Source organism: Neolamprologus multifasciatus, chromosome 7 (assembly GCF_963576455.1).
Source record: "Neolamprologus multifasciatus chromosome 7, fNeoMul1.2, whole genome shotgun sequence".
In the NCBI taxonomy this organism is placed as follows: Eukaryota; Metazoa; Chordata; class Actinopteri; order Cichliformes; family Cichlidae; genus Neolamprologus; species Neolamprologus multifasciatus.
The window spans coordinates 37,993,082-38,004,476 of NC_140445.1; positions in this window are offsets into that span (position 1 = coordinate 37,993,082).

The window sequence follows — 11,395 nt, forward strand, 5'->3', positions numbered from 1 at the left end:
TCCTGAAAACGCTCACCACAAACAAAAGATTTATGATTTCTCTCTCCTGCTTTACATTTTACGTGTTCTAAAGCCATTTTAATTTAATAAAAGAGAAACTATTTTTGTGACCCCCAAAACTTGATTTCATACATTTCACCTCTCCGTGCACTTGATTTGTCTTCATATTTTCAGTGTAATATTAAAGCCACTATATAAAGTCCTGTGCACAAGTCTTGAGCCACCGTTCATTTCTTAATTTTTGGGGAGAAAGTATGAAATGCATTTATTGAAACGTGCAAACACCCTGAACTCTCTTAATCCAGCTGCCCATAATTGCACATAGGTAATCTTCAGAATAGTTCTTTTTCAGGGACATTCCAAGGTCTTTGTGGGATGCTGGCTGACACTTTCGTGCCCTGAGGAGATCAGTCAACGACTGATCATTTCTCACTGTGTTTTTCTGTCAACATATGCTTTTGCTGCATTGGCAGTGTGTTTGGATCACTGTCATGCTGACAAGCAAAGGTGCTGCCAATCAGATGCTTTCCAGGTGGTATTACATTTTGTATCAAAATCTGACTGTACTTGTCTGCTATCAATTTTGACAAGATCTCCAACAACATTGGCTGAAATGCAGTCCAAACCATGACAGAGTCTCCACTGTGTTTTACAGATGGCTGTAGTTACTCACTGTTGTACTTCAATGCATACTGACAGTGATTTGAACCAAAACTGTGAAATTTGGATTCATCACTCCATCAGACCTGTTTTCACTGATTCTCAGTCCAGTTATTATGTGATGTGGCATATCTCATATCTCAGCCCTGTCTCCCTTTCTCAGTAATGGCTTCTTGGTGGCCATGCTTCCACTGGGACCATTTCTGACGAGGATTCAGTGAATGGTAGATGGATCAACTGAAGCTCCAGAATGCGTTCCATATTTTATACTGCCAGAACCAGAAGTTACGCCCACCTTTTATAGAGTACGGTGAGTTCAAGGACGTGTTATTAGACGATGAGGTTGACAGACACAGGTGTGTAGAAAGCAGACCTACCCCACATGTATGCAGGTGCTTTTGGAACCTAAATGTTGAGAGGTACGTCACAGGAGCAAGAAATGTTTTTCATTTTTTCATTACTACATCTTTTTTTTTAGTTTTATGTCTGCTTTCACTCGTTTTAATCTCTTTTCTTTCCCCTCATTTAGTTGTTGAAGTTAAATTTTATTTAAAAGTGGCTTTCAAAACACCCAAGGACACTGTACAGAGCAAATACTCCAGGCATAAAAACAGGAAATAAACACAATAATAAAAGAAAGTTTAAGAGCATGGAGAAGTTATATAGAGTAGGCTATGTTGAGCAGGTGGGTTTTGTGGGTGGACTTGTAAACGTTTTCAGGTCTTCTTTCAGTTGCTTCTCTGTGGTCGCTTTGCATCTTTTTGCCATTTATTGCTTTTTTTTTTTAGATTTTGTTTTCTGGCTTTTTGCTGTTGATTTTATCTTTGTAATCATTTTTTGTGTGTTTGGAATGATTTTACCCTTCATCTCAGTAATTTTAAATGATTTTGTGATTATTTTATGTTAATTTTTTTATTGTTTTGTGTCTCCCTTCATTACTTTATGTCAGTTTGCTGTCATTTGCTCATCATACAGCTTTGTGGATCTTTTAATCTCTTTTTAGTCATTTCTGCATCTGTTTGGGTCTTTTTTGTCGTCTTTGCAGTTGGTTTGCTCCATTTGATGTGTCTACAATTGTTTCAGATTGGGATGTTTTCATTTGAATCTCTGTTCATGTCTGTTTTGGTAGTTTTATATCTCTTTCGATTCTTTTATCCCTGACGCATCATTTTGCATCTCCTTGTAGTCGTTTTACTTCCCTTAAAACATCTCGTCATCTATTGCTCCACTTCACTCCTTTCTTTGCCTGTTTTTATTTGTGTCTCTTCAGGAGAGTGCACATCTTCACAGACACTACACATCTCATTATGACCATCATATGTCAACTTTGGGGTGTTTTTACATCTTTTTTGTCATCATTTTATATCTAAATTGTTTATCTTACATTTTTGTGGTGATTTCAGCATCTTCAGTGTCATTTAATATCTCTTTAGAGTCATTTTGTCTTCTCTGTGCAGTGATTTATTATTGTCTCTTTCATTTCCAGCTATTTTATGTCTCTGAGATTCTTCTTAAACCTCATCTCAGTGATTTGACTTCTCTCTGTGGATACTTTATGTCTGCTTCTGGTTCATTTACGTTTTTCTCCAGCTGTTTGTCATCTGTGGTTCGATGTCTTTTTTGTCATTTTAAATCTCACTGAGATCCTTTTTTTTCTCTTATATCATTTCATATCTTATTTTAGTTGTTTTATGCCTGTGCTTGTTTTCCTTCCCAGTGGTTTTTATATGTCTTTGCAGTATTTTTAGCTTTATGTCATGTCAGTCATTCTTTGCATCTCTGTGTTTGTCATTTTGTAGTTTTCTGTTTCTTTCTGGTTGTTTTATCCTTCTAGCTTCAATTTTTTTTAAAAAAACTGTAGTTAATTTCTGATAATTGTTTTTTGTTTATTGTCTCTTTTCAGACTTTCTTTGTCTCTTTGCAGTTGTTTTCCCTCAATTTGCAGCGGTCTTTGTGGATTATTTCGCATCACTTCCCAATCCTCTGAGACTATTTTTTTGGCTATTTTCTTTTTCTTTGTGGTTGTCTTCTGGCTCTTTTTATTTTGTATCTCTGAATTGTTTTACTCCTCATCTGCGTCATCATTTAACATCTCTCTGTAGTCATTTTTGTGAATTTTAGTCTTGGTTTAGTTTTTTCCATGTCCTTTCACTTCTTTGACGTCTCTGCTTTTAACATTTTACATCTTTGTGGACTTTGTTTTTGTATTTTAACCTTTTTTTCTGTCCATTTACATTTCTTTACACTCATTTTGAGTTCCTCTGTAGTTATTTTACACCTGTCTGTTATCAGTCACCGTGGTACTTTTACATTTGATTATTTTCTGTTCTGAGACATTTGAATCAAACGAGTGTTGTCAGCAGTCTCGCTGACTCAGATATTGACTTCTCGTACAGTGCGAGTCATAAAGCAGGAGGAGTGAGAGGGCACAAATTCTCTTAAATCGCTCGTTCACGCGACCGAAGGCGTGGTCTGCTGGTGCGAGCGGTTCCTGTGTGAGTTTTACGCGTCCTGCTTGTGACCCAGAGATGAACTGAGCAGTGAGGCAGATGGATTCTGAAACGAGGGGGAAAAGTGTTGAATATTGCATGAGTCGGTCTACTTTACACTGCTCCTTCATGCAGGCGAAGATTTTTAGTTTTCAGATGTGGCTATCGGGAGTAAAAGAGAGCTCTGACAACTGTGAAGGTCCTTTATTTGAGAAAAGTGGGAAAAAAAGCAAAGTCCTGGAAATCCCCTGACTTCCAGGACTGCAGAGCTGAGAGTAAAACACAACAAGTCTAAAGGCGAAGCAGCGGCTTCAGACTAAATGCTGTTCAACCGGAAAAACAGCTCTCCTTTCACATGTTGTTCAACTGCCGTAAGCTAAAAGCTCCACACATGAGTCAGTGTAGTATGACAAGCCCTGCTCCCTGACTCACAGTCATAAAACTCCCTCTAACTCACGAGTCCCAGGTCTTTGTGTTGACTTAGTTTGAGAACTTTAGGTGCTAGAGAAAGGTTCAGGACTTTTTGAGATTATAGTTCTGAACATTTCTCAGATTTCTCCCCAGCGTTACGACCTCTGCATACAGCAGGGGTATATTTCCAATTGAAATAAGACTTTTGGCATTCCTCTGTCTTTAGACTCTCAAGTATCTGCAGTCTGAGGTGTGAGGGTTATTTTTATATGTGTTGATCACTACATAGAAGTATCTTGCTACGTAGTACAGGCCTCTGATCAGAGTGTAAACACTGTCAACAAAGGGGCTGAATGTTCCCGGAACTTTTGGAGAACATCTGCAACTGATGCAACATCGTAGAGCTGGCCTGGGATGATGTGAAGAGGTGGAAGAAATGTGCCAAGTTTTCCTACATTCTCAGAAAAAAACAGTCCGCCGTACAACAACAACAACAACCTGGTTTGGTTTTTATTTGTTCTTCTTTATTAGACTCGTATTTAAAAATCTGCCCTTTCACCTGTCTCTTCAGGTTCTCAGTAATTTTGTCCCTCCCTGGTGGGGCTAAGAACTAAAGCCCCAAAAATAAATGTGTGATAAAGAGTGATGTTTGTGTGGGACACTGAAGATTTGAGAAGAAATCAGTGTTCACTTGACACTTTATTAGGTTCATCAGTCTTCAGAAGATGGTACGCTGTGGTCATGGACATGGTCAGCAACAATACTCAGGCAGGCTGCGGTTTCAATGATGCTCAGTCATTAGTGAGGAGTCCAAAGTATGCCACACCATTACTAATCAGACCAGACCATTTTTTCAGTCTTTTGTTGTCCAGTGTTTTGTGAGCCTCTGTGAATCAAAGACTCAGTTTTCTGTTTTTAAATGACAGGAGAAGGGGCCAGTGTGGTCCTCTGCTGCCAGAACAAGGTTTGACATATTGCACTTTGAGAGATGGTCTTCTGCATACCTTAGTTGTCATGACTGGTTATCTAAGTTATTGCTGCCTTCTTATCAACTTAAAGCAGTCTAGCCTTTCTCCTCTGACCTCACACACCAGCAAGGCATTTTCACTCAGACCTGCTGCTAACTGGATATTTTCTCCTTTCTGAAGTGTTCTCTATAAACCTGAGAGATGTTTATGTGGGCAAATCTCAGCAGGTCAGCACTTTGTGAAATACTCAGACCAGCCTGTCTGGCACCAACAACCATGCCATGTTCAACGTCACTTCAATCACCTTTCGGATGCTCAGTTTGAACTTCAACAGGTCATCTTCACCATGTCTATAAACCTAGGTTACTGTCATGTGATTGGATGATTAGATATTTGCACTAACAATCAGTCGAATAGGTGTACCTAACAAAGTGGCCATTGATCAAACTACGAAAACTAAAACTAAACTTAAAAACTTTTGAAAATGTTCCACAGTCTCTATAAAGCTGGTCACATGGCCTAAATGTAATTTGTGATTTGTAGGATTTTATGCGTTACATCCTGTACTTTACAGTAAAACTACTTGATCCAACATGATGGTTCCTGCATTATATTAAATTAAACTTCTCATATAGCTTTTGAGTTGTAACTTCAAGACTTTAGAAATATGTGCAAGCAGAAAATTAAAAAGGTATTATATTGCATTCATACATTGTCTTCCACTTGGAAGTTGGGTTGTGGTGGCTGCCAGCTATGCGAGATGTTCCAGATGTCCTTCTCCCCAGCCACACTTTCCAATTACTGCTGGAGGATCCCAACGTATTTCCAGACAGAGATGAGATATATAATCTCTCTACTGGGTTCAGGGTCTATCCCAGTTAGTTGTGCCAGAAAACCTTTAGAGGCATCCTAACCACTTCAACTGGCTCCTTTCGACATGTAAAGTTGACTGATAAAGAGTGATTCAGGAAATCCCAGTGAAGATTCAGAGCTCAAGAATCTCACCCACAAGTGACAAACTGGGGCCCTCTCCTGACTGAGGCCTTTGACATTTTATTAAAAAGTCCAACTTTACAGCAGAAATAACCATTTTTACAGCCTGCTACAGAAACCGCTTTGGACTCTGCCGATGATGCGGTCGCTTTGTCCATCCTTTATATACAGTCTATGTGAAAAAGGTCATACGTGCCATTATAACCCAGAGTTTTAAGCATGTTAATAAACTCCTGCCTGGCCCTCTCCCAGTGGGGCAGACATAGAAAGTATGGCCCTTACTGAAAATGATTTATAGCAATAATACTGAGCTGCCTGACTTTTGTACTGAAACATGAACTGCTCCACAGAAAAAGCCACCATTTAAAAAAAAAAAGAAAGAAAGAAAAGAAAAGCCAGGCATACACTCCCCTGTTTGTTCCTGTTAGCAGCCTGAACACGTTGCTCAACACCGCATGTGGTCTGTTAAACCAACCTTCTGTTCTCTGCTCGTGGGTTTGTGAACAAACTGATACTCTTACTGTTGTTTTACACTCACACATGTAGAGACAGAGAAATTTCATGAATCCAGAGAGATGTTTGCCTATTTTCTGTCGTCTTTAGGTGAAGCATCAGAATTTCTTTACCTGGAAACACGGAGAGCTTTATGAACCAGTGCCTCAATTGATCGTTCAGAAGTTTAAGTGCAGCTTGGTGAATTCTTTTGGAGCAGAAATGTGAAGCAAAGAAAGGCTGGATTTCATGGCCTCATTAGGAGGAATGTTTGGAATGGGACAGCTGCATCGACCCGTTCTGACATGTTTGGGCTTGAAATGTGGTCGAGCATGGAGGCAGTTTCTGAAATGGGATGCAGCTGCAGACTTAAGGTGGGGTAGAGTGGCGTGGAAAGAAACCAAATATTCAAGTAACCTATTGTTCTTAATTTTAAAGCCTTTGTCTTCCAGTTTGAATCGTCTCTCTAATTCCACTGCACTGAAAAGTGAAATATTTCGCTTTTATTCAGCTTTCTAGTTTGTAATAATTTAGAAAAAAAATCGGAATTTTAATGGACAGTAGCTTTATTCTTCCACTTGTGGACATAAATTAATTAATTCTATGTGTCAGAAATGTGTCGATGCAAGATGCATATTTCTGCACATAAGTGCATTAATAAATCAACTGTTAATTCCACTTCTGAGATTTCTCTCTTGCAAACAGGAAATAAACCTCTTTTTTTTTTGTTTCAATTATTTTGTCATTTTTTGTTTGTAAATGTATGCATTTTTGTGTCATTTTTAATGTATTTTGCTTATTTACATCTAATGTTATGTGCGTGTCCTTTATTTTTATATATACTTTATTTATTTTTTCTTATTTCTCTTATGGGTATTTTATGTAACATCAAGTAGCTTTTAAACCACTTTACCATAACTGGGTCTTTATAAAGTTTTGATTGGATAAAACTGTCATTTTTAAATGATGTCACAACCTGGTTTTTAGTGTAGAATAACATCCAGCAGACTATCTGACACTGAAACGAGGACGTGACCTGTTTGTTTTTGTTTTAATGTCAAGATGTGACTCTCTCATCAATATGCATCATTAAGTATGCACAGGAGGTGTGGTCTGCTTTTTCATTCTAATTTATGATAATGAGGGTGGGTCCAGTTGTCTTACAGTGAATGCAAAACAAAGTGGTCCACCCTGGTATGTAAATACAGGCATGGTTGATTTATTTATTTTTAATTTCTCAATATGTAGGTAAGAGGGTATCGCTCTGTTTACTTTTTTAATATAAATATTTAACTGGCCATTGATTATTTTGATGACAGAAAAGTTCTTTTATTTACTTATTTTTTAAAAAGTCCCCTGAAAAAACCACTGTGATGACACCGATTCACCTCCTATATTTGAGTGGAGACAAAAGTCTCAGAAAACATCCCCAAGCCTTAACAAATAAATCACAACGCTTTATTAAACACATTAGGCTGGTATAAGCCATTATTATCCAATATATTCCAGTTGATTCATGTAAACAAGTAAATATCCTCAAACATATAAGTTAGTCCAATCCTATAATTTATATGTTGGTATGCTTCCCTTTGGCAATATTATTAGAAAACATAGATTTTCATTGCTTTTCAGATGATACCCAGACACAAATAATTAGTTAACTACAGATGTTATATGAGACACAAAGGCCAATGACATTAAGTTTTCTACTCCTAATGTTAGACAAAATTGAGGTTACTGTATTGAGAAACGTGGTGACTCAACACATATTTTAGATGCTACTACTGTGAAATCAAAATGAAACAGTGCATTCAAAAGGTTTTATAGGTGCATAAGTCCTACAACATGTTACAACATGCTACAGTAGCAGTGCTACTGTACCAAGGCAGATTACTCAATTCCTGATGGAGTAGGAGGAGTTTGCTGACAAACAAATAAACAGGTTTGACATATTATAGTCAGTCTGCCGGCTTTCATTCATCTGCACAATATCAATAAAATGCCTAACATTAGAAACAAGATGACTCAGAGTGGTGCTAAAAAACAAATTATGCATTTGTTAGTTTTTGGCTGGACTACTTTAATCCTTTATTAACAGGTTGTTCTAAAAACGAATTGAAAAAGCCTTCAGTTGATTCAGAATGCTGCACTGTGAGCACTAACAGGGACAAGAATGAAAGCTCCTTCATTCGCTCCCTGTTAAATCCAGAATTGAATTTAGAATCCTTCTGGTTGGATGCAAAGTCAAGCCTCGTGTCCAAAACATTTTATCCCCGTGCTCTTAGACTGCAGGTTTACTTGTGCTTTATAGAGCTTCTAAAAGCAGAATGGGAGGCATAGCCTTTAGTTGTCAGACTACTCTTCTGTGAAACCAGCTTGGAAGTGTTTTTTGGATAAAGTTTATAGTTAGTGTGTCATACTTCATCTATAAAGTGCTTATGAAATAGGACTGCTACATCATACTGGTCCAGTCTTTTACCTTTTCCTTTTATGCTGCTACAAACCCAAGGTGATGATTATCTATGATCCTTCACTCTCTGTGGATTTATACCTTTTTAAGCGTGCATCTTTTTCCGCCTCTTACCTTTGTTTTCTGCATGTGTCTCCAGCTGGTTCCTGATCTGTTGTTACTGGTCCTCCACCAGTTTACCAGTGTTTTATTGTCTGTTGTGTGTCTGTTCTCTTCTTTGCTCTCTTTGCTCTCCCCTCACCACCCCCAACCAGTGGCGGCAGATGGCCGACCTTCCTGAGCCTGGACCTGCTGGAGGTTCCTTCCTTTTAAAAGGGTCTTTTTTCTCTTTCCCCCCTCCCTCCTCGTTGTAATCAGGTTTTCTTCTAACCCAGGTGTAGGAACTATGAAAGGCACAACTTTCTATGAAAAGACACAAAAATATCTGATTTGTATAATGAAGGTGACAATTATTAAGATTGCTAACGTATGTAAAAACTAATGGTGACTACTCTGGACCATTATTTGTTGCATTTATATACATATATAAACCAACAATGCAAAAACAAGATTGGCATTTAGATGCTTCTGGGACTGGCTACTTATGCAGACAGGCAAATCTGGGGTAGACTGGACAACGTACAATTGAGGTATAAGAAATAAAATTCAAAAATGCTGTTGGTGAAACTTTAAATGTTGCCATGGCACCAGTTCCATATCCTTGAACAAAAGTTTCACAATTTAGAATCACAAGGTCTAGATAAAAATGACTGAACATTGAAGTCGATCCCGTTAAATCTGAAGGGAGAGTTTTTATAAGACTTGAAAGTGGCAGACTTCTTGTTGGGTTTGTAGCTTCAAGAGTTCTGCACAGACAGTATGGCAGTCATCAAGAAAAACTCACCTCCAGGCAAAGACCAACACACTCTCCTGCCAGACTAAGGAAGCTGGTGTATATATCAGCCAAAAGATGGCCAAAGTGATGTTCATCTACATGCCAATCCACTCAGTGATTCAGAGGAATGCTGAAGAACTCAGAGCCTGACTAGCAGTCAGGAAAACATCAAGCCAAGACTTAACAAAGCCAGAGGTGTGGTTCTATAACATCTGGAAGTCAAAACAATATGCTCAAGCTCTGAAACGGCACCATTAAGCCAAGACTACCATACAAGTCAAACTGTTTGATCAAAACTGCCTTCTACAGCTGTCTTAGAAGGCTCTACAAGCTAAAAAAAAAAAGATCTCTGGCAACAACCTTTGGAAGATGAAAAGCTGCAACTTGAAATTAAGATAACAAGGCTAAGGTTGCTCAGATTCATTTTGAGGATTCCCAGTGAAAGAGCTCCAAAAGCTGCCTTTAGACGGACTGCTGTTGGAAAGCTTTAAGACAAGGTTTAAGATCACCTGAATGAGGACAATGATGTCAGAGTAAAATGAGATGGTGCTTTCATGGGGTGAAGCAAGTGCCAAACCCCAAGAACACATCCAGTGGAGGAAACGTAAATGTTTGCACCAATCTTTTTACATAGAAATGGTGATACACAGGGTTATTAAAGTTAACTAAAACTAGTTGCGGAAAATATTTTATATTCAGTTAAAATAAAAATTAAAACTGACTAAAAAAAATTGTGAACTTTGGGAAACTAAAATCAAATAAAATATAGAGAAAAAGTTCTTAGTTTTAGCATTTGTCAGTTCAGTGAAATCTGTCATCACAGCTTGCCTGATGAGGCTTTAACAGATGCGTTTAGTTAGACTTCGATGTCTACGAGATCTCGAGTGAACTGATGTTGAAAAGTTGTACTTACCGTCACTTATTTCTCCAAAATATTGCATCAGACATGTGCCATTAATAATGAAAGAAGACTAAGACCAAACTTCAAACAACAAAAACTAAACTGAAATGAGCAAACCTGCTCTGGAAAACTGCTGTAAAAGTGCTCCATGATGGCTGCTGTTGCGAATCAGTGCTATAAAATGGGAATAAATCCTAAATTTACCAAAGCCATAATAGTCAGAGCAGAAACCATTAGAGTTCAGCTCACTTTGTCTGATCCTGATCCAGATCCTGGTCTGCATCAGATCCTGGTGACAAAAACCCTCCCTGACCTCCCTTCCCCCTCCCATCACACAACCTGTCTGACCTGTGTGGTCACTGCTGCCCCCTCCTCCCAGCACACCTATTCCCTACAGTCCACCTCCTCCCCCCTCTTTCACCCCTTCTGCTGTCACATGTGGCCTCCTCCCCCCTCTGCAAACCCCCCAACACATCAAACCCCTTCTCCTGACAAAGCCTCCCTCCCCCCTCAGTGCTGCCTCTGTTATCTTCCCCTCCTCCTCCTTCTCATCCCCGTTCTTCTTGTTGTTCTTTCTCCAGCACCCCCACACAACAACAACAACAACAACAACCCCACATCACCCCCTGACACCTGGTATTGTCCTTTCCGGAGAACCAGGTGACCAGAAAAATTGTGAGATTAGTGAAATATTTGCTTTTTTTTTTATTGTGCATACGTCCTGATTTGATCTGGATAGCTGTTTAATTTGCTTCATAATCAGATTCTTTAAGAGTGCTAAATGTCTTACCGCTGAATAATATTAGCAGATAAAACCAAAATGCATGAAATAACTTTATTTAAACATTTGACTTTGCTTGTGTGTATGTGTGTGCATTAGTGTGTGTGTGCATGGGTGTCAGTCTTTCCCACTCCAGATGGAGGAGCTGTGCATACACCAGAAAACAAAAGCACCGTCTACACAGCAGTGAGAGGTCTGAGCCATGAGACGTTTCTGGTATCGCTTCATATTTTTTTATTGTGTTTTGAATCGTGGTTCAGAGCAGTAGGCTGACATTTTCTGTAAATAAATCCCCCTGCTTCAATTTCCGCATAATTACACAATGCATTATCCACATTGCCTCATCACTTCAATTA